The sequence below is a fragment of the Phocoena sinus genome, chromosome 1, assembly GCF_008692025.1.
Source record: "Phocoena sinus isolate mPhoSin1 chromosome 1, mPhoSin1.pri, whole genome shotgun sequence".
NCBI lineage: Eukaryota > Metazoa > Chordata > Mammalia > Artiodactyla > Phocoenidae > Phocoena > Phocoena sinus.
In genome coordinates this window covers 54,011,692-54,036,915 of record NC_045763.1, presented here as the reverse complement: position 1 = coordinate 54,036,915, position 25,224 = coordinate 54,011,692, and the positions used below count along the sequence as shown (strand labels likewise).

Below are 25,224 nucleotides of genomic sequence, written 5' to 3'. Positions count from 1 at the left end.
ATTTATTTTATTCATAGTGTTAGTAGGTAGCTTTTATTAGGGACTTACATGTGGCATGCACAGCTCTAAGCACTTTACATGGATTCTTCATTTAATCTCCATAATAACCCCATGAGACTATATTACGATCACCAATTACAGACGAGGAAATGGAAAGCACAGAGATTGAGTACCTCATGCAGGTCACACAGCTAGTAAATAGCAGAGCCAATATATGAATGCAGGTAGACTAAATTCCGGAGTCTACACACTTAAAAACTGTATTTCCCCCACAGTATCTATCACATTCTAAAATCACCTTGTTTTTAATTTACTTATTTATTGTTTTTCTCTTCCTCTACACTCAAAACTAGTATGTAAGTTTCTCAAAAGTAGGAATCTTACTTGTCTGTTCACGTAGTAGCTGCTGAAGGGTAGCAAAACATGCCACCTCAAAATAAGCCACTTTGGCATAAGAACTATTTTGGCTGAAGGAAATTGAAAAGGAGTAGATATAAGAAAAACTCTCCGCCCTCCTCCTCTTTGCCCAAAAGCAAGTTGCAAATCTGTATAGATATTTCCCCTCCCAGCTCTATTGGGAAGGACAAAAGTTAATCACTGGAGACAACTCTAGATCCTTAATAGCCCAGAGATGGCACCAGAGGAATCTACATAACAAACTTTACTAATTAGCCTTTATCTTGCATTAGTTCCCCCATATGTTTGCCTTCCCTAGAAATTCAGACTTTTTCTTTTGTCTTGTCACTTGTCTAATAATTTATTTATTTTTCTTTTCTTAGGATGATACATAAACCCAAGTTCTAGCCATTCCTTTAAGTTACCCATCTTTAAATGCTCCCATGCCATGTTAATAAACGTCTGCTTGTTCTTCTGTCTTTCGTCTTTGTTAATCTCTCTTTTGTCACCCTAATTTATAGAGCCCCAGCTAATGAACCTAAGATGGGTAGAGGGGAAAATATTTTTTTCCTCCCCTACACTGCTCAGCAAATATTTTAGAATGAATGAGGAAAATGATAACACAGAAATTAAGTAACTTATCTGCAGTGACAAAGTATGTAATAGAGCCAGGCTTTGTACCTAGAACCACCTGATCTCAAGCTTGTGCCCTTAGCTCCTATTGCTTTTTTCATTAAAAGAATAATAGTAATCAGTTGTCATTTTCTTAATATATGTATAATATTGTCCCAGAGTATGAATACAGTTTTCTTTACCTGGCAAAATGATCCATCCAAAATGATTTCTTGGAAAATTTTGTGGAAGTTCATCCTTACTGTCAACTTACTCTGTTTTTGCTCTGGGGGCCTTCTCTGACACATCTCTCTGAGGCATATGCTGGGTCAGAGAAGTCTTTCTAGTGCCCCCTCAATTGCCTCTGCCTGCCCATAAGTCTGGCCTTGCATGCAACACATACCAACTTCTCTGCTTCCAAGAGATTAGTCTTCGCTGACCACAAAATATAATAACTATTTTCCTTTCCCTTGCTTCCCACACTAGTTTCTCTTCTGGTCTGTATCAGTGGCCCTTCCCACCTCTGAATATCCAAATTACAATGTATTTTGAGAAAACTCTGCCCCTGTGAAAACTTCCCTTCCTGGTGGCAGACCACTGACTGCTATATTCACATTTTAGTACTATAGATAGTTATCACTGTTTGAAGTCTCACAGCTGACTCCATTGACACAAAACAACACATTGAGGCCAAGATTCTGGCCTGTAAAATGTTTCCTCAATAGCCTGACATGAAACAAAGACAATCATACTGAGGCATTTGACCCAGGCTGCACGAGTCCATGGAAGTTAATTGTTTGGTGATTTCCTGTACTTGAGGCACAAATGCTTCCTTTTCCAACAATAGACTCACGAAAACCTCAGTCAATGCAATGAAATTAGGGGCTTCAGGGACAGTCTGTATTCAGATAACACTCAGTGGTAATTTAGGCGATGAGGTTTGCAGGATTGAAAGGCAGTTCGCAAAAGGACTACAGGTCCTCCCAGTGTGAGGGTTCTTGACTATGGTTCTGAGTATTTCTGGAAGGGTTGTGGCCTTCCTATCAGTGACTCCTTGATTTTATTGCACCCTATGCAGTTCAGAGCCTCTGCCTTACAAAGAAGGAAAAGGTGGGTGTGCATAATATACAAGCATAGGCTACCAAGGAGACCAAACTCCTAAGCATAGCATAGAATTGGATTTTAACTACCCAAACAGCTTTCTTCTGCCTCAGCCTGACAAAGACTCTCTCCTTGACCAAACTTAATCAGGCTCCTGTAAGCCCTCCTTCTCAACGAGACCTTGACCTTGGGTTTCAGCATCCAATTTTGTTGGACCCACACCACCTATTTTTAGCACGAATTCTTCTACATCTGGGAATTCCCTGGCGGTCCAGTAGTTAGGACTCAGTGCTTTCACTGCTGGGGCCTGGGTTTGATACCTGGTTGGGGAACTAAGATCCTGTAAGCCACGGGGCACAGCCAAAAAAAAAAAAGAATTCTGCTATATCAGTTTAGAGAGAATCCCCCACTCTTGATCACCCTCAAAATCTGGTCAAATTCGTCATCCTCCACCATCTCCCAGGTGATATCCAATCACTCTGTCCTACTTTCTGCAAGAATCCTATTAGGACAGTTCAGCAAGAATTATCCTACCCCCTTAGTAATTTTCCATCCACTGACTGACACCCTCATCCTCATGCCCCCACCCCACTTCTTGGCTCTAAATCCCCACTTTCCCTTATATTCCAAATTGAGCCCAGTTCTATCCTGAGGCCCCCTTTCCCCTATTGTAATAGTTTCTGAATAAAATCTGCTTTTGAAACAGAGCAGGACCCTGCGGGGCCCTCCCAGGTACAAAAGCCCCTCTGGGTCCCCTGTTTCTTATTTGTAGAAGGAAAACAGACCTTAGTCTCTTAGGCCTTTCCCAAGTTCCAAAATAGGACAATAGGGTCACAGGACTCCTAGTTCCCTGAAGGGATGCAGAAAACAATCTCATACGTATCTTTGAGTTGTTCTACAGAAACTAAGGTCTCCCCACCCAGGTGGAGGATGGTGATGGCATGCTGACCAGAAGCACATAGACCCCAGACTGGCTGGAACCAGAAGGTTGAGATTCCTGAAATACCAGCCTGTTACCTCACCACCAACCAATCAGAAGAAAGTCACACACCCTACAGCCTTTACCCCAAATGTTGCCTTTAAAAACTCTTCCCCCAAAACTATTGGGGAATTCAGGTCTTTTGAGCATGAGCTGCCCATTCTCCTTGCTTGGCGGTCTGCAATAAGCCTTTCTCTGTTCCAAACTCTGACATTTTGGTTTGTTTGGCCTTACTGTGCATCTGTCTGGCACATGAACCTGGACTCAGCAGCAATTTTACCACTTTAACTACCAACCAGCACTGTTTTTTCTTTGACAATCCCCTGTAGGGATCCTGTGCTCCAGTCATACTGAATTATTTTCCACTTCTCAGAACATTTCTTGCTTTTCCGCACCTCCCTGCCTCTATACCTGCCTAGGAATGTTCTTTCACTTCTCTGCCTGCTTGATGCCTATTCATTCTTCAAGACCAAGCTTATGTTATTTATTAGCCAAGTTCCCTCCTTTCCATTCCTAAAATCACTAGCTCAGGCTCTCAAAACTTCTTGGCTGGATGGCTGCCAACAATCTACATTCTCCAGGTCTTCAGTGTTGAACCCTTTCAAATCCATCTTCCCCCCACCAGCCAGAGCAATTTATTTAAGACACAAATTTGATCATCTTATCTCTTACTTGAATTCTTTGTTTCATTAAAAAAAATTATTGAGATGTAATTAACATATAACATTGTATTAATTTAAGGTGTTCAACATAATGATTTGACATATGTATATACTGCAAAATAATTACTGCAATAAGTTTAGCTAACATCCATCACCACACATAGTTACAAATTTTCTTTTCTTGTGATGAGAACTTTTAAGATCTACTCTCTTGCACTTCCCTGGTGGTCCAGTGGTTAAGACTCTGCACTTCCACTGCAGGGGGCGTGGGTTCAATCCTTGGTTGGGGAAGCTCTGCATGCCGCAGGGTGCGGCAAAAAACAAACAACCCCTCCCCCCCCCCCCCCCCCCCCCCCCCCCCGCAAAAGATCTACTCTCTTAGCAACTTTCAAATATACGGTACAGTATTGCTAACTATAGTCATCATGCTGTACATTACATTCCCAGTACTTATTCATTTCATAACTAAACGTTTGTACTTTTTGACCACTTTTACCCATTTTACATCCCCCCCACCTTTAACACTTAAAGTTTTCCCATCAATTACAGGGTAGATGCTAAGCTCATTAACGTAGAATATGAAGGTGATTCTTGATCTTTCTCCTGCCTATGTCTCTGCCATTTTATCTTTTACCCTTTTATTCCCGCTAGTTTTTCCTCTAGTAAAATCAAATTGCATGAGGCTCCCTCAAATACACATCCTCTGCCCATCTTCACTACCAAATTATTTCTTTTTTATGACTGCTCAAGTTGCCCTCCAAGCAACTTTCCCTAACGGCCTTAAAATATATAGGAATACTACACATATGTGCATATATATATGCCCACACACATACATATACACGATATAGGAATACTATATGTGTATATATATGCACACACATACATATACACACACCTATAGGGAATATACATTTTAGGAATGCTTTATATATGCATATGTACATGATAAAATAGTTATATACATCACCATTTCTGCATTTACTGCATTGGTTTATATGTATTAAATTTTCTCTATTCCCAATGAGATTATCAAATACTATGGGCATGGACCAGGTCTCCTCAATATAGCCTACTATATGGCACACTGTAAGCTCAATAAAATGTGTATTGAACAAAGAAATAAAAGGAACTCTAGAAGTTCCCTTTTTTAAAAAGTATTTTTCTCCATGCAGATAACTTAGCAACTGAAGGTTCATTTGAGTTAATAAGGTACTCTTTTAAATTGCCAACTCTCAAAGATGGAAACCACAGTTCTGTGTGAATTACTTCAAGCTGCTGAATTCCTGGCTCAGATTAGTAGGACTTGAGAGATTAACTGGAGCAGAGTAGTACATTTTTATTATTCTTTCTTTTAAAATTTATTTTATTTATGTTATTTGTTTATTATTTTTGGCTGTGCCGGGTCTTTGTTGCTGCACGCGGGCTTTCTCTAGTTGCAGCGAGTGGGAGCTACTCTTCATTGCAGTGCATGGGCTTCTCATTGCGGTGGCCCCTCTTGTTGCACAGCACGGGCTCCAGGCGTGAGGGTTTCGGCAGTTGTGGCGCAGGAGCTCAGAAGTTGTGGCTTGCGGGCTGTAGAGCACAGGCTCAGTAGTTGTGGCACACGGGCTTAGTTGCTCCACAGCATGTGGGATCTTCCCAGACCAGGGCTTGAACCGTGTCCCCTGCATTGGCAGGCGGATTCTTAACCCTGTGCCACCAGGGAAGCCCCACTTTTATTATCCTTATTGGTTGCCCAGCACCTCTGAACATTCTTGTATTTGGTGATTTCTCTACCCAATTAAATAGAAGCCAACCCTCACTTCCTCAGCCTTTCTTGCAGTTAGGCTCCTCCAATTGGATACATTTGTGCCAGACTTTGAAAGGGAAGCTAGGGACTTCCCTGGTGGTCCAATGGTAAAGAATCTGCCTTCCCTGGTCGGGGAACTAAGATCCCACATGCTGCGGGGCAACTAAGCCTGCGTTCCACAGCTACTGAGCTCGTGCTCCTCAACTAGAGAGCCCGTGCCGCAAACTACAGAGCCCAAGCGCTCTGGAGCCCGTACGCCACAACTAGAGAGAAGCCCTCATGCGGATGCGAAAGATCCCGCATGCCTCAACGAAGACACTGTGTGCCGCAACTAAGACCCGACGCAGCCAAAAAAAAAAAAGAAAGAAAGAAAGAAGGGGAAGCTAGAGAGATAAAGGAGTAGGCAGTACCCAGTCTAGCACGAGTGAGGCAGGTGTGTTCAAATTCCCAGGGAACAGTAGCAAAAGTTCTATCGGAAGGGTCTTTGCCCTACATTAGAGTCAGTGGTAGAGGCTGTGATGTTTCTCTGGTATGTGAGTTGTGCACTGATCCTCCAGGCCTGGTTCTCCCACCTTTCAGGAGATTCTGTGAACTCCTTAATGTCCTTTAATGAGTTCCTTTTCTGCTGAAACTAGCTAGAATATATTCCTAGACTTTCTATCTTATACCATGGACTAATAGATGAAGGGAGGAAGAGGGGAGTACTTAATGTGGTGCTTTGGGGAAGACAAGCTAGAAGAAGGATGGGGGACTTTGGACAGGAGAACAGCAACATAAGGACCATGGATGCTCAGTGGGGCAGAAATAAAGAGGCAGGTATGAAGGTAAATAAGAACCAGCAAACTTTGCCTACTTTGTTAATTTTGCTTGTGGTCCTGATCAGAGCCATTACAGACCTAAAAATGATTCCTTAGCTATAGTGAGCAAGGTGTGTGCTGAGAAATACTGATATCGTGATTGGTTTAGAAAGCTGCAGACTTTAGTCTTCTCCAATTTGCTCAAGCTCCCCAGTCCCGAGAACCCCCTGACTCCCCTAATGCAGATCGGGCTCTCTAAATTGTTATAGGTCTTTCCTGCATAAAACCTCTCTTTCTGTGAAGTAGAAGAGGGAGAGAAGGATAAGAGGGAGGAGAAGCAGCAGTAGAAGAAGAGTACAAAGAAACGAAAGGAGGAGGTAGTGGGGAAACTGTGTGGAGAGGAGAAAATGCTGGGGAGAGAAGAATATACTGTATGTGCAAATATCCATTTGAAAAAGGAGCATCATGTATTTTCTTTTAAATGCCTCTTCTTGGCTTTCCTCTCTCTCTAAGACATTCATACAGTACTGAGAATTTTCCCATTTGAAAAGTCTTCCGGAACATATTTCTTTGCCAATATTAAGGCTCTCCTATAAATGCTAACATATACGGACCATCTAAATAAACGTGGGATTTTTGGATAATATGTTCATATATATCCCACGAATATTTATTGAGACCCTCTATGTGCCAGGCACTAAACTTGGGAGCAGTGCTGAATAAGATAGATAAAGGCCTTTGGGAGCTTTTATTAGCATTGAGCTCATCTATACTCTCATGTTTCATAATCTATTAAAATAAATGTCCTCTGCTGAAATCGCAGTGGTAAAATGGCAGATTAAGCTATCTATCCCAAGGTTACGTACAGGTAGGTGCTTAGGATAATCGCTTTGTAATGATAAAGTGATGATACTATTAAAGCTCTGAGTATAGGCAGGGCAATGGAAAAAATAAATTTTTATCAAGAATATTAGAAACAGCTATAAATCAATCAATTGGGCTCTTCTAGATAGACAAATAGATGTGTTTAACCTGCGAGTGTGCTATTAGTGTTACTGAAGATACATTTCCCTGCTTCTGATGTTTTTCCATTTGACAGGAGCCCATTAGTATGTAAATTAGTAGAGCTTGTGATCTTCTGCCAGCCTGGCACTCACTCCACCCTGGGGGGTGATATTTGAAAAGAGAAGTTGGACGTGAACACCTTAGCTTCTTCCTCTTGGGATACAGTTAAAGAGAGAGAGCATGTGTTTATCTCTCTGCCCCTCTGCGTACAGATGCCACCCATGCTGGGGGTAGCCGAGGGGTCTGCCCAGCTCCAGCACTGCCTGCAACTGGGGACGTATGTCTGAATAATTCTGGACTCAGTATTAGGAAGCCCACTTGCTCAGACATCAGCCCTCTAACCTAACCTTTATCCGTACAACGGTGATTTCTTTAGGCTCCCACTTGAAGTACTCATGACATGCTTTCCCATTGATTCAGAAATCAGGTGAGGAAAAAGGACTAGTTACTGTCCCTTCAAATTAAGTAAAGATTGTCCCAACAACTAAGTAAAGAAAAACTTAAAACTTAGTGGAATGAGCCCAAGGTCTGACATCAGACCTGGGTTTTGAGTACTGGCTGTGGGGTCTTGGATAAGCCACCTAGCCTCAGAGAATCTCATTTCTTCTTTGGTGCCCTGGGGATAATATGTGTAGTATTGTTGCAAAGATGAAAGTTAACTTATGAAGGGAATTCCCTGGTAGCCTAGTGGTTAGGATTCCGGGCTTTCACTGCCTTGGCCCGGGTTCAGTCTCTGGTTGGGAAACTGAGATCCTGCAAGCCTCGTGGCACGGCCAAAACAGGAAAAAAAGATAGCTTATGTAAAGTACCAAGCACAATGCCTGGCATTTAATAAATGGTAACTGGTAACAGCAGCAGCAGTAGTAGTGACTTGGGGTACCCAGCATTGGGAGAGTTAAAAAAAGCATTTCTGCTTTCATGAAAACAAGCCTTTTTAAAGAGATAATACTAAACTTAATTTTTTAAAGTTTTAACTTTTAATTGGAATTTTTTCATCACTTAGCTAAAATACTTTTGAATACATTAATATGCATTTGAATACATAATTAAAATACATTTCTCATGTAAAACACTGCATGTTTTAAAATGATTTGGTCACTCAATAAATTCCTTAGAATTCAGGGGTGAGCATAGCACAGGGAGATCAGCTGGTGCTTTGTGACCATCTAGAGGGGTGGGATAGGGATGGTGGGAGGGAAGGAGATGCAAGAGGGAAGAGATATGGGGATATATGTATATATATAACTGATTCACTTTGTTATAAAGCAGAAACTAACACACCATTGTAAAGCAATTATACTCCAATAAAGATTAAAAAAATTAGTATAACCTTAAAAAAATAGAATTCAGGGGCGATAATGAGCACAATTGGAGTGAAAGTGTTTATTTTCAGTTTATTAATTTCCTTTGATTATCATAGAGAAAATCTTTGCTAGTCCTACGGTCTTCTTTGAAGTCAGACATGATGGGAAGTGTGCTGGGAAAGAACAAATCAGGCATCTTACTTTTGTAGACTCTTTGTGTCCCCTCATTCTTTTTTTTTTTAATTTCTTTTATTTTTAATTTCTTTTTTGGCTGTGTTGGGTCTTCATTGCTGTGCGCAGGCTTTCTCTAGTTGTGGTGTGCGGGCTTCTCATTGAGGTGGCTTCTCTTGTTGTGGGTCATGGGCTCTAGGCATGCGGGCTTCAGTAGTTGTGGCATGTGGGTTCAGTAGTTGTGGCGTGCAGGCTCAGTAGTTGTGGCTCACGGGCTCTAGAGCACAGGCTCAGTAGTTGTGGTGCACGGGGTTAGTTGCTCCATGGCATGTGGGATCTTCCTGGACCAGGGATCAAACCCGTGTCCCCTGCATTGGCAGGCGGATTCTTAACCACTGCACCACCAGTGAAGTCCCTTCCCTCATTCTTAAAGTTAATGTTCCATATATGGAATTGTCTGTGAGTCAACATATCTAGTTTTTTTCCCCTCATAGCCATCTTCCTGAACACAGTTTTGTCATCCTAGCCCATCTCTGCTGATTTCAATTCATCGTTGGCAAAGGTGTGGAGTGTTTTGTGGCTGGATGACAGATTTATGAAAAGAACCCAGGTATGTTTCTATTACATTTCTGATGCATGCTTTCCAAGGTTCATTGGGTTTAGAGATTTTCATGTTTAGCTCAAATAACTGAAAAGCTTTTTATGAATTTGTGACCTATAACTCTACTGGAAAATAGTGTAAATTGATTTAATTTAGATTATGCTGTTTGTTAAGAGGATACTCTTTTTACATTTTCTTTGCTATCCTACAAGGTTTTTTTTTAAAGTACACTCTCAGAGATTACTTCTTTTTTACTACTTTTTTTTAAAAAAAATAAATTTATTTACTTTTGGCTGCATTGGGTCTTCATTGCTTCGTGCAGGCTTTCTCTAGTTGCGGTGAGTGGGGGCTGCTCTTTGTTGTGGTGCATGGGCTTCTCATTGCAGTGGCTTATCCTGTTGAGGAACATGGGCTCTAGGGGCGTGGGCTTCAGAAGTTGTGGCTCGCGGGCTCTAGAGCTCAGGCTCAGTAGTTGTGGCACACAGGCTTCGTTGTTCCACAGCATGTGGGATCTTCTTGGACCAGGGCTTGAACACATGTCCCCTGCATTGGCAGTCAGATTCTTAACCACTGAGCCACCAGGGAAGACCTTAGCTTTCATTCTTTGATTCTAGTTTTATTTGTGTTGTTGCTGATGGGTAGATTTGTTTCAGAATGATAAAAACTATGAAAGCACTAACAGACAAAATGAAGAGTTTTACCTGCTTTACACGTAAAAATCTGTTTGTAGGGAAAATATTGTAGATATAAACTTCTAGGATAGGGGACTTCCCTGGTGGCGCATTGGTTAAGAACCCGCCTTTCATGCTATGTGTTTTTGCAAGGCACTAATGACCATTTTGTAGATTTAAGAGCTCCATGCTTCAGCCTTTGATTATAGAGTGTTCATATAAGGAGCCAGCCTAAGCAGAGATAGAATTCTTTGGACTGGAGTGCTCACCCACAATGGAAGCAATAAGAATACATCAGGGCTTCCCTGGTGGCACAGTGGTTAAGAATCCACGTGCTGGGCTTCCCTGGTGGCGCAGTGGTTGAGAGTCCGCCTGCCGATGCAAGGGACACGGGTTCGTGTCCTGGTCCGGGAGGATCCCACATGCCGCGGAGTGGCTGGGCCCGTGAGCCATGGCTGCTGGGCCTGCACGTCTGGGGCCTGTGCTCCGCAACGGGAGAGGCCACAGCAGTGAGAGGCCCGCGTGCCGCAAAAAAAAAAAAAAAGAATCCACCTGCCAATGCAGGGGACAAGGGTTCGAGCCCTGGTCCGGGAAGATCCCACATGCCGCAGAGCAATTAAGCCCATAAGACACAACTACTAAGTCTGTACTCTAGAGCCTGCAAGCCACAACTACTGAGCCCGCGTGCCATGACTACTGAAGCCCGCATGCCTAGAGCCTGTGCTCCGCAAGGACAAGCTACCACAATGAGAAGCCCGTATACCGCGAACTCGCCGCAACTAGAGAAAGCCCGTGTGCAGCAACGAAGGCCCAATGAAGCCAAAAATAAATAAATAAAATAAATAAATTTATTTAAAAAAAGATAAGAATACATCAAATGCATCAAATAAATGACTAAAAACCTGTATCTGGTCAACCCAGACAACCAGTGATACTTTAATAACTAGATTGATTTCTGACACTGGCATAATAAAATTAAGGGATTTTTTTTTCCTACTCTTAGGCAATATTGCCTGAACAAAACGCTCTATTATTGGTTCCCAGGGAATCAAGTTTTTAGACTGCTATGTCTCTAGCATCTTCTTTAGTTTCCTAGTATGGGAAACAATGTATTTGCTGAACTAATTCTTTTTAGCTAATATACTTATTAGAAATATTTTAGTGGCAAGGGTCAGAAACTCAACTCAAAATGGCTTAAGCAAAAATATGAATTTACTGGCTTATGTTAATCCAGAGTTAGTGTAACTTTAGGCATGGCTGGACCCAAGTGCTCAAACCAGTGCTGTTCAGTATAAATACAGTGAAAGCCACAAATGTGAACCACTTATGCAATTTTAAATATTCTACTAACTACATAAACAAGGAAAAAGAAACAGCTGAAATTAATTTTCCTAATATATTTTATTTAGTCCAAAATATCCAACATATCATTCTAACAAGTAATCAATATAAAAAATTATTAATGAGAAATTTTAAATCTTTTATTCATACTACATTTTTGAAATGCAGTGTGATTTTACATTTATAGCACATCTCAATTTAGACTAGCTGTATTTCACATGCTCAATAGCCACATGGGGCTGGTGGCTACAAAATTGGACAATGCAGGTTAAAACAATGCATCAGGAAGATATCTCTAGCTCCTGCTCACTCTGCTTTCCTCTCTGTTGGCCTCAGCATCCAGCCTCATCTGGCTAACTCCTATTTACTTTCAGTTTTTAGTTTTACCCATCCCTACCTATGGTGACCTTCTCTCTTACTCGGCCCATTTACTATGGTGACCTTCTCTCTTACTCGGCCCATTTACTAGAGACATACTGGCATGTAGTGGGCATTTGAATGTCTGTTCTTTATCATAAAAGTTCTAAGGGAGAGATTGTACCTGTACAAATTCATTATTTTTAGTAAGGGAAAAACTCAGGTACTGATCCCTTCGAAGGTAAGATTTCACAACCCCCCCCACCCTGACTCCTATCCATCCTCTTCCATATATAGGAAAGACACAGAAGGTTAGTTGCATCATCTGCACAATAAAAGATAACATTATTTATGGAATACTAGAGCTATGTCTACATTTGGGGAGGGAGAATTTTTAAAAAGTATTTATTTATGTATGTATTTGGCTGTGTCCGGTCTTAGTTGCGGCATGCGGGATCTTCATTGCGGCATGTGGGATCTTTAGTTGCGGTGCGCGGACTCTTCAACGTGGCGTGCGGGCTTCTCTCTAATTGTGGCATGAGGGCTCCATAGTGTGCGGGCTCAGTAGTTGCAGCACGCAGGCTCTCTACTTGTGGAGTCGTGGCTCTAGAGTGTACGGGCTCAGTAGTTGCAGCACGCGGGCTTAGTTGCCCCATGGCATGTGGGATCTTGTTCCCGACTAGGGATTGAACCCACGTCCCCTGCATTGGAAGGCGGATTCTTAACAAATGGACCACCAGGGAAGTCCCAAGAATTGTTATTCTTTATATTTGTCTTACCTCAAGAGAATTTGGGATTTTTTTTTCTTCTTCAGAGGTTTGAAACATCTCAAATGGAACAGTGAATTCCAAAATGGAAAAGCACAGGAATGCACTCATAAAATGCTATGATGTTACTACCTCTTGTGCTATTATAATTCCAATTTTACAAATAAAGAAACTGAACTATAGTGAAATTTTTTTAAAAATCCAAAATGATAGCATAAGAATGTCTCAGTGATTACCCATGTTCTTAACTACTGTGCTATAAAGTCCTCTAGTAAATGTGATGTCTTTTAAAATATGTAAGGAGACACACCATAAGGTTATGTCAAACTGCAGAAAAAACCAGGATACAGTGAAGAAAAGCTTTTAAAATGGCTGGAATCTGCTCAATATTTACATGTAGTAGTTGATTTTATTATGTGTGAATTTGTTTGATAGCTAGATCCACTGACTTGACATACCAAAAGGGTTGGGAATAGAGTTTAGGATTTCCACAGTGCTCTTAACACACTAGGCATTATTCCTTGTGGTAAGGACAGGTGAGAAATGAAGAGGGGGTAGAAGGATGAAGGGATAGGGAATAGGAGGTACAGACCCCATAGCTATTAAATGGATTTCAAAATAATACTCCTAATAATTATAAAAACAAGAGCAAAGATAGCTAATACTTATTGAGCACTTACTATGTGCCAAGCCCCTGAATTATTTAATTTTATCCTCCCAAAAATCTATAAAATTGGTGCCATTATTGCTTTCATTTAGATTCCCTGACTCAAGTAAGTAATGGCTCAACCATCTTATTGGAAATCTCCAATCTTCTTATTGGAAAGCTGGAGATTTGATTTGCTCATCATTTTCCTTGGGAATTCTCCCATAATGCTCCTGAATAACTTTTATTTTTTAATTTTATTACTTTTTTATTGAGGTATAGTTGACTTACAATATTACATTAATTGTACATTACACCCATGTAGCTATTTATTTTATACATAGTAGTTTGTACCTCTTAATCTCTTACCCCTATCTTGTCCCTCCCCGCTTCCCTCTCCCCACTGATAACCACTGGTTTGTTCTTTATATCTGTGAGTCTTTTTCTGTTTTGTTATATTTATCCATTTGTTTTATTTTTAGATCTCACATGTAAGTGAAAAATACAGTCTTATTTCACCAAGCGTAATATCCTCTTGGTTGGTCCATCCATGTTGCTGCAAATGGCAAATCTTCATTCTTTTTTATGGTTGAGTATGAATAATTTTTATTGTTCCTTCTTGAAAAGCTCTCCTTCTTTGGCTTTTAAGACACCACATCTATTCATTCTCCTCTTATTTCCATTGCCCTTTCTTCCTATCTGCTCTTTAGTATCCCTTCTTTACTTTTCTCTTTAAAAATTTGGTTCCTGCCCTCACCCTTTTCTTCTTTCCCTTGGTTGATGTATTTTCCCTGCTCTCATATCTCAAATAACATCTGCTTTCATACACCAAATTTCCACATAGATGCTTTGGATTCCAAAACTGGCCACTGAATATTTTTGCCTAAATGTCCTGTAAACACTTCAAACTCCATTTGTGCAAAACTGAATTCTTTACTTCCTCCCTAAATTTCTTTTTCTTATATGCTCTTACTCAGTAACTGCTATTCACCATCATCCCCCCAGGTTCACAACTCAGAAACCTGGGTATCATCTCTGGCACCGTCCTGTCCCTCACCTTCCATAGTCAATCTACAGCTGAGTCAACTCTTCTCCTAATTACCTCTCAAACTGGTCCACTTCCCTTCATTTTCACTGCCACTATCTTATGTTCAGGTTCTTATTTTTTTTCTTTTTTAACTGAAATATATTCAACATATCACACTGTGTGAATTTAAGGTGTATAACAAGTTAATTTGATACACTTACATATTGTAATATGATTCCCATTGTAGTGATAATTAGCACCTCTATCACATTACATAATTATCCTTTCTTTTTAGTAGTTGGAGAAATTAAGTTCTAGTATCTTAGCAAGTTTGATGATTATAATATTGCTGTCTATATTCACTGCACTGGAGTTATAACGCTAGGACTTATGTACTACTCATTGTAAGTAGGTACCCTTAAACAACATCTGTCCTGTCTCCCTACTCTCTAACCCCTGGTAGCCACCATTTTCTACAAGTTTGGCTTTTTATAATTCCACATATAAGTGATATTATAGAGTACTTGTCTTTCTCTGATTTATCTCACTTAGCAGAATGTGCTCAAGTTTCATTCATGTTGTTGGAAATCGCAGGATGTTCTCCTTTCTCAGGTTGAATAATATGCCAGTGTAAGTATGTATGGCATTTTATTTATCCATTCATCTACCAATGGACATTTAGGTTGTTTCAATATCTTGACCATGGTAAATAATGCTGCAATGAACATGAGAGTATGTATATCTTTTCAAGTTGGTGTTTTGGTTTTCTTCAGATAAATATCCAGAAGTGGAATTGCTGAATCATATGGTAGTTCTATTTTTAATTTTTCCCACAGTGGCTGCACCACTTTACGTTCCCATCAACCATGCACAAAATTTCCCTTTTTTCCACATCCTTGCTAGCACTTGTTATCTCTTGTCTTTTTGATAACCGTTCAAATTGGTGTGAGGTAATATCTAACTGTGATTTTAATTTGCACTTCCCTGATGATTAGTGATGTTGAGCAACTTTTCATGTATCTGTTGGCCATTGGATGACTTCTTTGGAAAAAATATCTAGTTAGTTTTTCTGCCCAGTTTTTAATCAGATTGTCTTTTTGTTATTGAATTGTATGAGTTCTTTATATATTTTGGACATTAACTTCCTATCTGATATATGGTTTGTAAAATTTTTCTCCTATTCTTTAGATTTCCTTTTAATCTTGTTAATTGTTTCTTTTGCTATGCAAAAGCTTTAATTAATTAATTAATTAATTTATGGCTGCGTTGGGTCTTCGTTGCTGTGTGTGGGCTTTCTCTAGTTGTGGTGAGTGGGGGCTACTCTTTCGTTGCAGTGCTCAGGCTTCTTATTGCAGTGGTTTCTCTTGTGTGGAGCATGTTCTCTAGGTGCACAGGTTCAGTAGTTGTGGCGCACGGGCTTAGTTGCTTCACAGCATGTGGGATCTTCCCAGACCAGGGCTTGAACCTGTCTCCCCTGCATTGGCAGGCAGATTTTTAACCACTGTGCCACCAGGGAAGCCCAAAAGCTTTTAAGTTTGATGTACTCCCAATTTGTTGATTTTTGCTTTTGTTGTTTGTGTTTTGGGTATCATATGCAAAAGAATCATTTCCAAGATCAATATCAAGGAACTTCTCTATGTTTTCTTCTAGGAGCTTTATAGTATCAGGTCTTATGTTTAAGACTTTGATCCATTTCAAGTTAATTTTTGTGAGTGGTGTAGGATAGGGGTCCAATTTCATTGCTTTGCATGTTTTTATCCAGTTTTTCCAAAACAATTTATTGAAGAGACTATTCTTTTCTCATTGGGTGCTCTTAGCTCTTTGTAGAGTATTAGTTGACCATATAACAAAGGTTGAATTCTGGGGTCTCAATTCTTTTCCATTGGTGTAGATGTCTATTTTTGTATCAGTGCCATACAGTTTTATCACTGTAGCTTTGTAGTACAGTTTGAATCAGGAAGTGTGACAGTTCTTGCTTTTTTTTTTTTTCCTAATGATTGCTTTGGTTATTTGGGGTCTTTTGTGGTTCCATACAAATTTTAGGATTATTTTTTCTATTCCTGTGAAGAATGCCGTTGGTATTTTGATGGGGATTACATTGAGTCTATAGAGGGCTTTGGGGATCAGGTCCTTTTTTTTCTTACATTGTATGATAGAAAGCTGCTAATTGTCCCCCAGGAAATTCATTCTCCCCTTTGTTTATGATAATAAACGCTTGTTTTTTAACTGCGCGCATGGCCTCACAGAATAAAAACTATATTTCCTAGCTATCCTTGCAGATAGGCAATGGTCATGTGTTTAAATTCTGGCTAATGGGATATGAGCTGAAGTGATGTGGAACTTCCAGGTCATAAACTTAAAGGGAAACGTATCCTCTTCTCCATTTTACTATATCTCAGGCTGTAAGGTGTATGTGGTAAACCATCTTGGAACATGCAAATGAGGGCAACAACTGACAGTCCATGTCCTGGAACTCTTCTACCAGCCCTGGGTTACTTATGCCCTGACTAAGTGAGGAAAAAGCTTTTATCTTGTGCAAACCCCTGTAATTTGGGTTTCTGTTACAGTAACCAGATCTATAGAGTGATACCCTTGGATTAGTACAACAATGTTTTGACTTGTCTACCTGTCCCCACTTTTAACTTCTCTTTAATCTGTTTTCTTCACTAAAGTTGGAGTAATCATTGTAATAGAATTTAAATTTGGTCAGATTGTTTCCTGCCATTTTCTACTTCTTACGCCATCTCTTTCAGTGTGTACTTTATATTCCTTAGCCTGGCAAACCAAATCCTACATAATCTGGCCTCTGCTTTATCTCTCCAGTCTTACCTCTTATCATTCCCTGCCTTGTGTGCCAAGCTCAAATCACATAGACCCATTTGCAGCTTCACAGAATAAGCCAAGCTCTCATACCTCAGTGTACCTGTACATGCTGTTTACTCTGCCAGGAATGCCCATTCCACACCCTCATTAGTTTCTCTGCCTGGCTAGTTTCTATTTGTCCTTTAGAATTCGTGTCTCCTCCTCTTGGAAGTTTTTCTTGCCCACCCAAGAATTGGTTATAGTCTCCTCTTATGTATTCCCAAAGTATTCTGTGCATACTTTTATCAAAGAACTGCCTGTTTGTCTATTATCTCCACACCCCTCCCCTACCAATTTCCTGGAGAGCAAGGATGATTTTCTCATTAATAGTGTATCATCATGCCCTAGGACAAACCCTGGCACACAGTAGCACTCAAAATATGTTTATTCAGTTAGTGAATAAAAGGCAGTGAATGAATGGATACCATGGAGTCATGAAAATACCATGGAATATAGAGACCTGAGTTTTGTACCTGGTTCTGCCACTACCTGGATGGTTTTAGTTGAAATCATTTCACTCCACTTCACTTGAGCTAGATAAGCTCTCAGGTTTCTTCCAGGTTTATGATTTACAAATACATTATATAAGGAAAAGTAAAAATATACAAACTTTTAAAGCTGACAACCTTAAGGGGCTGGCTAGGTAATTCTTGTTCGAAAAAATGTACCTTGAAAAAACATGCCAAATAAAAGTGAGCTTTTATAGCAGTATTTAAGTTCTTTCTACTTACAGCTTTCAAACTATTTTTGTAGAACCAATTATTTTCACAAAATCTTTCAGAAATATCTATTGTAATCTCTGTTTGAGAAGTAGAGAATGTGAAATTCAGTGATATTAGGTAACGTATTTGAGCTAGCAGCAGAAACAGAAGCAGAGTCAGAATCTGATTCAAAATTGTCTTGATAGAATATCCCACCTATTGTAAAAAATTGTGTGATATTATAGAGCTAAACCAATAAAGAAAGCAGTGAAATAATTTTCTTTTTATTATTTATCTATCTATTTATTTATTTATTTTTGGCTGTGCTGGGTCTTTGTTGCTGTGCACAGGCTTTCTCTAGCTGTGGCGAGTGGGGGCTACTCTTCGTTGTGATGTGTAGGCTTCTCACTGCGGTGGCCTCTCTTGTTGCAGAGCATGGGCTCTAGGCGTGCGGGCTTCAGAATTTGTGGCTCACGGGCTCAGTAGTTGCGGCTCGCGGGCTCTAGGGCGCAGGCTCAGTAGTTGTGGCACATGGGCTTAGTTGCTCCATGGCATGTGGGATCCTCCTGGACCAGGGATAGAACCCGTGTCCCCTGCATTGGCAGCCAGATTCTTAACCACTGCGCCACCTGGGAAGTCCTGAAAGCAGTGAACTTTAAACTAAATTACACATAGATTAAAATAGCAAATACAAAAACTAAGGTGCTAGATGGCATTCTATTTCAGAATCACATAATTATGGGGTTAGGCAGCATTCTTAAGAGGTAATCATCTATCTTTAAGCAAGGCTACACCTAGTAGTCCCCAAAAAGAGGAAGTTATGCAATTCTTTGAAATATTTGGGAAAAGAATATTCCACAACTCTTTTTCATACTTGTCCCAGTGCCACATGATACTGATAACAGAAAATTTACTACCTTAACAATTATCTAGAACTGAACCCATTCTAGCAATGACCCCATACATCCATGATTCCCATCCTTTCCTGGTTGTGGTAGGCAGAATTCTAAGATGGCCCCCCAGATTCCTGCCCCTGGTATACATGTTTTGTATAAGCCTTCCCCAAGCATGTGGGCAGGACTTGTGGATACGAGATAGGCACTCAACTGATAGGTTATATTATGTGATGAATGTATGACAATGGTCACCTTTGGTTATACAGTGATTGAAAATGAATATACCAGCATTACATGGTTATATTTAGTGAGAAAATGGAATGGTATCTGAAGGTAGCTCCCTCAATTTCCCTTATTTCTACCTTTACAATACTGCGTGATTTTCCATTCTTTTCTTCCCTCCCCAGGTAGCGAAGGAAAGGTACCTCTTTATCTCAAGGTTATCAAGTGTCTCTTTCAGAATTTCAATTGTTCTCTCTCCTCTTAGTCATTCCGCACAGCCTACAACACATAGGATCTCCTACCTGGCAGAACATTTCCATGACTCCAACTCTTTTGAACTTTGGTGCTTCTCCTTCCTTTCTGTGTCAGACCTGCTTGTTCCAGATCTACCCTACTGTTCCTAAAGAACATTGGCCTCATCTGGGCCCAGATCCAGATCAATAATCCCCATCAGATTTCAGATCCTAGCCCAGTGACACGAAATAAGAATGGCACAATAGGGTACCACTGATATTGGTTTCAAGCTGGCCCTTGCCCCAATGTTTCCTCTACTTGCTTTATTTCTTTAACCCCTAGCTTCTTAGGCCTTTTAGTCTGGCTACATGATAGATTCATTCTCTGAGCTTTCAACTCTATCTTCTCTAATCAGCGGGTTGTCTTCTCCCTTCTGATATCACACGAATTTGGGACCTTTTTCTTTTCTTTCTTTCAGCTTAAAAAGAATGAGGTAATGAATCCCCATGCTGCCATCACCCAGCTTCAACAATTATCAACGTAAGCCCACATTGGATTATCATTTTTGTGTGTGTGGTTAAAAGTACATAACATTAAATTTACCACCTCAATCATTTTTAAGTATAAAGTTCAATAGTATATTCACATTGTTGTACAACAGATCTCTGAAACTCTTTCATCTTTTAATTCTGAAACTCTGTACCTACTAAACATCAGTCATGTTGGATTATTTTTAAAGCAAATTCCAGACCTTATATCAGTTCGTTAATAAACATTTCAGAATGTATCTTTAAGGAAAAAAAGATGCCCCCACCCCACTTCTTTTTGTACAACCGCAAAACCCGTATCGCACTTAAATCAAGGTTTCAACAGGAAACAGAGGATACACTCAAAGAAGATAACTTTAAGAGGGTTTATTTAAAGGTTGTGGGTATAGGGGAACCACAAGGTATAGTACAGTAACCTAGGGTAAGTGACTGAGCTGGTACCACCTCCAGACCCATAAGGATATGGGGAGGGAGTGGTTACCAGAACCTGGAAAAAGAAAGAATCTATAGAGTGGGCTACACTGAAAAAATCAATGACCTTAGGTCAAGAGACACAGTAGGGTGATCTTGCAGGGAGGGAGACAGGGGAATGATACCCTGACATTAGTCTCCTCCCTCTCTCTCTTCTTTTGCTAGTAATTTTCACTGGCCTAGTCCATCTAATGGCTAAAGGGCATGGGAGCCCTACTGATATAATCCATTGAGTCCAGCCTTCTGGAGCAGAGAGTAGGGTGGAAAGTGGTTCTGGAGGAACAAAGGGAAGATACCCAGAAAATAATAATTCTTAATATCACTTAATATATTTATATGAATCATTCTAGCAAATTATTGAAACTGGGAAGGGGACTGTGGGAGCCCACTGAATTTATAGCCGGTTGGTCACAAGTACAAGTGGTAACCTATGACTTGCAGCTGTCATCTTAGGTGGGGGTAATCTTGCAGGATTGAGCTCTTAACTTGTGGGGTCTATGCAAAACCCAGGTAGGTTGTGTCAGAACTGAAATGAACTATAGACACCCAGCTGGTGTTTGGAGAGTTGGAGAATTGGTTGGTGTGGGGAAAAAAACTCCACATATTTGGTGTCAGTGTTGTGAATAAAATCAGCTCAAGATGTAATTCACATTCCATACAATGCACCCATTTAAAGTGTAAAATTTACATAGATTTTAGTATATTCACGGAGTTGTACGACCATCACAATTAATTATAGAACATTTTAATCACCCCCCAAAGAAACGTTAAAGCCATTAGCAGTCATTCTCCATTCTCCCTTTCTCTCAGCCCCTGGGAAGAACTAATCTACTTTCTGTCTCTATGGCTTTGTCTATTCCACACGTTTCATATAACTTGTGACCTTTTGTGTCTGGCTTCTCTCACTTAGCATAATGTTTTCAAGATCCATCCATGTCGTAGCATGTATCAGTACTTTATTTAATTTTATTGTCAAATAATATTCCATTGTATGTATATACCACATTTTATCCACTCGTCAGTTGATTGGCATTTGGGTTGTTTCCACTTTTTGGCTATTGTGAACAATGCTGCTATAAACATTTCATGTGCAAGTTTTTGTGTGGACATATGTCTTCATTTCTCCTGGGTATATACCTAAGAATGGAATTTCTGGGTCACATGGCGACTCTATATTTAATCATGTTGGGGACCTGCTAGACTGTTTTCCAGAGCAGCTGCACCATTTTACATTCCCATCAGCAGTATAAGGGGGTTCCAGTTTCTCCACATCCTCATCAACAGTTATTAATATCTGTCCTTTTTTTTTTTTGCGGTACGCGGGCCTCTCACTGTTGTGGCCTCTCCCGTTGCGGAGCACAGGCTCCGGACGTGCAGGCTCAGCGGCCATGGCTCACAGGCTCAACTGCTCCATGGCATGTGGGATCTTCCCAGACCGGGGCACGAACCCGCGTCCCCTGCATCGGCAGGCAGACTCTCAACCACTGCGCCACCAGGGAAGCCCATCTGTCCTTTTTTTAAAAAAAAATTATTTATTTAGACTCTGTTGGGTCTTCGTTTCTGTGCGTGGGCTTTCTCTAGTTGCGTCAAGCGGGGGTCCACTCCTCATCGTAGTGCGCGGGCCTCTCACTGTCGCGGCCTTTCTTGTTGTGGAGCACAAGCTCCAGACGCGCAGTCTCAGTAGTTGTGGCTCACGGGCCCAGTTGCTCGGCGGCATGTGGGATCTTCCCAGACCAGGGCTCGAACCCGTGTCCCCTGCATTGGCAGGCAGATTCTCAACCACTGCGCCACCAGGGAAGCCCAATATGCGTCCTTTTGATGCTAGTCATCCTAATGGGTGTGAAGTGATATTTCTCTGTAGTTTTGATTTTCATTTCCCTGATGGCTAATTATGTTGAACACTTTATTCATATGTGTATTGGCCATCTGCATATCTTCTTTGGAGAAACGACTATTCAAATCATTTCCTCATTTTAAAATTAGGTTATTTGTCTTTTTATTATTGATATATGAGTCGTTTATATATTCTAGACAGAAGTCTCTTATGAGACAAATGATTTGCAAACATTTCCTCCCATTCTTTGGTCTGTTTTTTCATTTCCTTGACGGTGGTGTCTTTTGAAGCACAAAAGTTGTTAATTTTGATGATGTCCAATTCACCTTTTGTTGCTTGTGCTTTTATTCTATTTTTAATCTTTTAAAAATTCCTTGCTACTTATTTCTTGAAGGAACCAGGTCATTATGTCCTGTATAATTTACCATATTCTCAATTTTGCTAATTGCAATCCTAGGGTATTACTTAACATGTTCCCCCAACCCCTATATTTTCTATAGGTTCATAATTAGATTCAGAGGTTGGATCAGATTTGGGTTTAAACTTCTGACGGAAATATTTCATAGGTGGTACTGTGTGCATCCTAAACATCTCCTCTTTACATCACATGAGGAGGAATACAGTGACTGATTGAATTTTTTGTGATGTTGATTAATCAGTGGGCTCTGTTCTTATTGTCCTAACCCAACCATTTCAAATTCTCCAACAGGCTCTTATTTAATGGTTTATCAGCTATCATGTTTGGGTCAGTGCTGTCCAATAGAACTTTCTATGGTGATGGAAATGTTCTATCTGTACACTGTCCAATATGGTAGCCTCTAATCACATGTGGCTATTGAGTACTTGAAATATGCCTAATACAACTGAAAAATGACTCAAATTTTAATTAACTTAAATGTAAATGGTTACATGTGACAAGTGGTTAATGGATAGTACAGGTCTAGGTTCACTATTTCACCAGAGTCTACACTACCTCTGCACTTGTTAGCTCAATTTCTTCTAAAATAACTTCCCCTCATCAAATATGACTACCTTGGAATACAGTTCATTCAGAAAAGGCATAACTTCAGCTTGTTTTTAAAGTGGGCACTGAGCCTACATTTCAGGCCATTTTGATTGGGGTAGCCTGGCCTTTGGGCCCTTCCCAACTAAAGAACCATGAGGGGCATACATTCCGTTTTAGGAGGATTGTTACTGTAGTCTCTGCGTCACTTGCAGGGGGTCGGTAATAGAAACTATTGGCGCTTCATACTTCTTCCCCACAGCTCATCTCTGATTTTAGCTGCAGCTGTGGTGGACAGTTATGCACACGGATGGCTTCCTACCTGAAGCACCTACCATATCGCTCAGCTTTTTGCAGCATGGAGTGTGGGAGTAGTTAATGTCCCAAGGATCAGCCTTCAACCAAGGGTAGCTAAATACTCAACCTCACAGGACCAATTCTGAAGTGCATACTAAACAGTTCTCCGGGGGGTGGCAGGCAGGATTAAGCTTTGCTGCCCACTGTGCTAACACTCAATAATGCCCCCTTTACTGGCTTTCTCTCCTCTAGTCCACTCTCTCTACTCCCTCTCTCCAGCTTCTAGGATCTCTTCCCTAATAAACTGCCTGCTTCCAAGTTGTGTCTCAAGCTCTGCTTTGGGGGAAATGTAAATTAGGGCAGGATCTCAAAATACTTTAGTCCATGGCATTTGGCCACAATAGTCTTGGCTTGACTCATGTGCCTACCCCTAAACCAGTCACAGAAGCCAGGGGAATGTGCTGCTCAGCTTGGCCAGGCCTAGGTCACATGCTCATCCTTGAAAATGGGCTGCTGGAATTTGCTCCATAAAAATGTGGTGATTGAGACTGGTGGATTGAGACCTGTGTGTTTGTGTGTGTGTGTGGCGGGGGGGGGGGCTGTATGTGCGGGTGCGCACACACACACACACACACACACACACACACACAGGGGGTAGTGTGGGGAGCATGGACGCTGGTCAGCCAAAACAATTCCCCTCTCAGTCCCTCTGTTGAGCTCCACACATATCCCTGAGACTGGACTCCTGTGGGATATGGATACCTGCCCACCACATTGGACTTGTCTGTGACGTCAGCTGTTCCCCAGAGGTGGGGACCACCATTCTTGCTTGAAGTATTCACCAGACTCTGTCTAGCCTGCTTACAGCTTGTCCTCTTCCTGCTCTAAATGTTCCCACCAAACTGCACAGTGCATGCAATGTCCTTTCAGACACTTTGGCAACTAGTGAGTCATGTACACAAAGAACCATTCAAAGCAAAATGTGGTCATTTCTCTGAGAGAGTAGTGAAAAGATGTTTGGAGAGCAGAGATAAAGGCATATAACATCTGGCTGGGAGCATGAGAGCAGACCAACGATTCAGCGACCATCAAGCACCCAGGACAAGCTTAAGGGTAGGATGAATAATGATAATAACAGTGATAATAATAACAGCAGGGTAGCTGTTATTATCCCTGTTAACAGCAGGTATAATAATAACAATGAATCCTCATAATACTCTTTCAAGTAGGTACAATTATTACCCTGTTTTAGAGTTGAGGTTAAGTAACTTGCTCAAGGTCACATAGTAAGGAGGTGACAGCATATGATCGGGTTCCTATCATGGAGGGTCTTAAAGGCCAGCATACAGTGTTAGCCTTGACTTGCAGTTCTTTGAGTAGCTGTTTCATGTTTCCCAATGGACTCAAACTTCCTGAGAACAGCACTTTGTACTACACTTGGGGAGAAGCTACATATGTACCTCTTTGAATAGACCACCTTTATTGGAGTGAGCATTGTTAAACAAAATAAATGAAGTCTTCCACAGTGGTTAGAGCACTGTGGATCTGACAGGAAGTTATGGATCTGACTAATTGAGGCTTTCACCTCTGACTCAATGTGTGACTCTGGGCAAATGAACTAACAGCTCCATGCTTCTGACTTTCCAACTGTAAAAGAGAGGAAAAGAAATATCCAACATACTTCACAGGGAGACAGCAAGACCATAATAAATAAATAAATACACATATTAAATTCTTGCAACACTTAAGAGAAAGGTACTAAAGAAACCACGGTATTTTTCTTAGTTTCACCGTAACATCAGTAATCAGCAAATATGCATTAGGAGCCAAACACATTAGACACTATGGGATTACAACAGAATAATGA

At 40.7% G+C, this 25,224-nt stretch overlaps 1 protein-coding gene across 1 annotated transcript in view; it reads left to right on the top strand.

The window, feature by feature from the left end:
- The window catches only part of DOCK7 (dedicator of cytokinesis 7), a 242,973-nt gene that overhangs the window by 5,498 nt on the left and 212,251 nt on the right, over positions 1 to 25,224 (top strand). Inside the window, exon 3 of the mRNA XM_032648534.1 lies at positions 9,406 to 9,489. The gene's annotated coding sequence lies outside the window, so the exon portion shown is untranslated. The remainder of the gene's footprint in view (positions 1 to 9,405; positions 9,490 to 25,224) is intronic.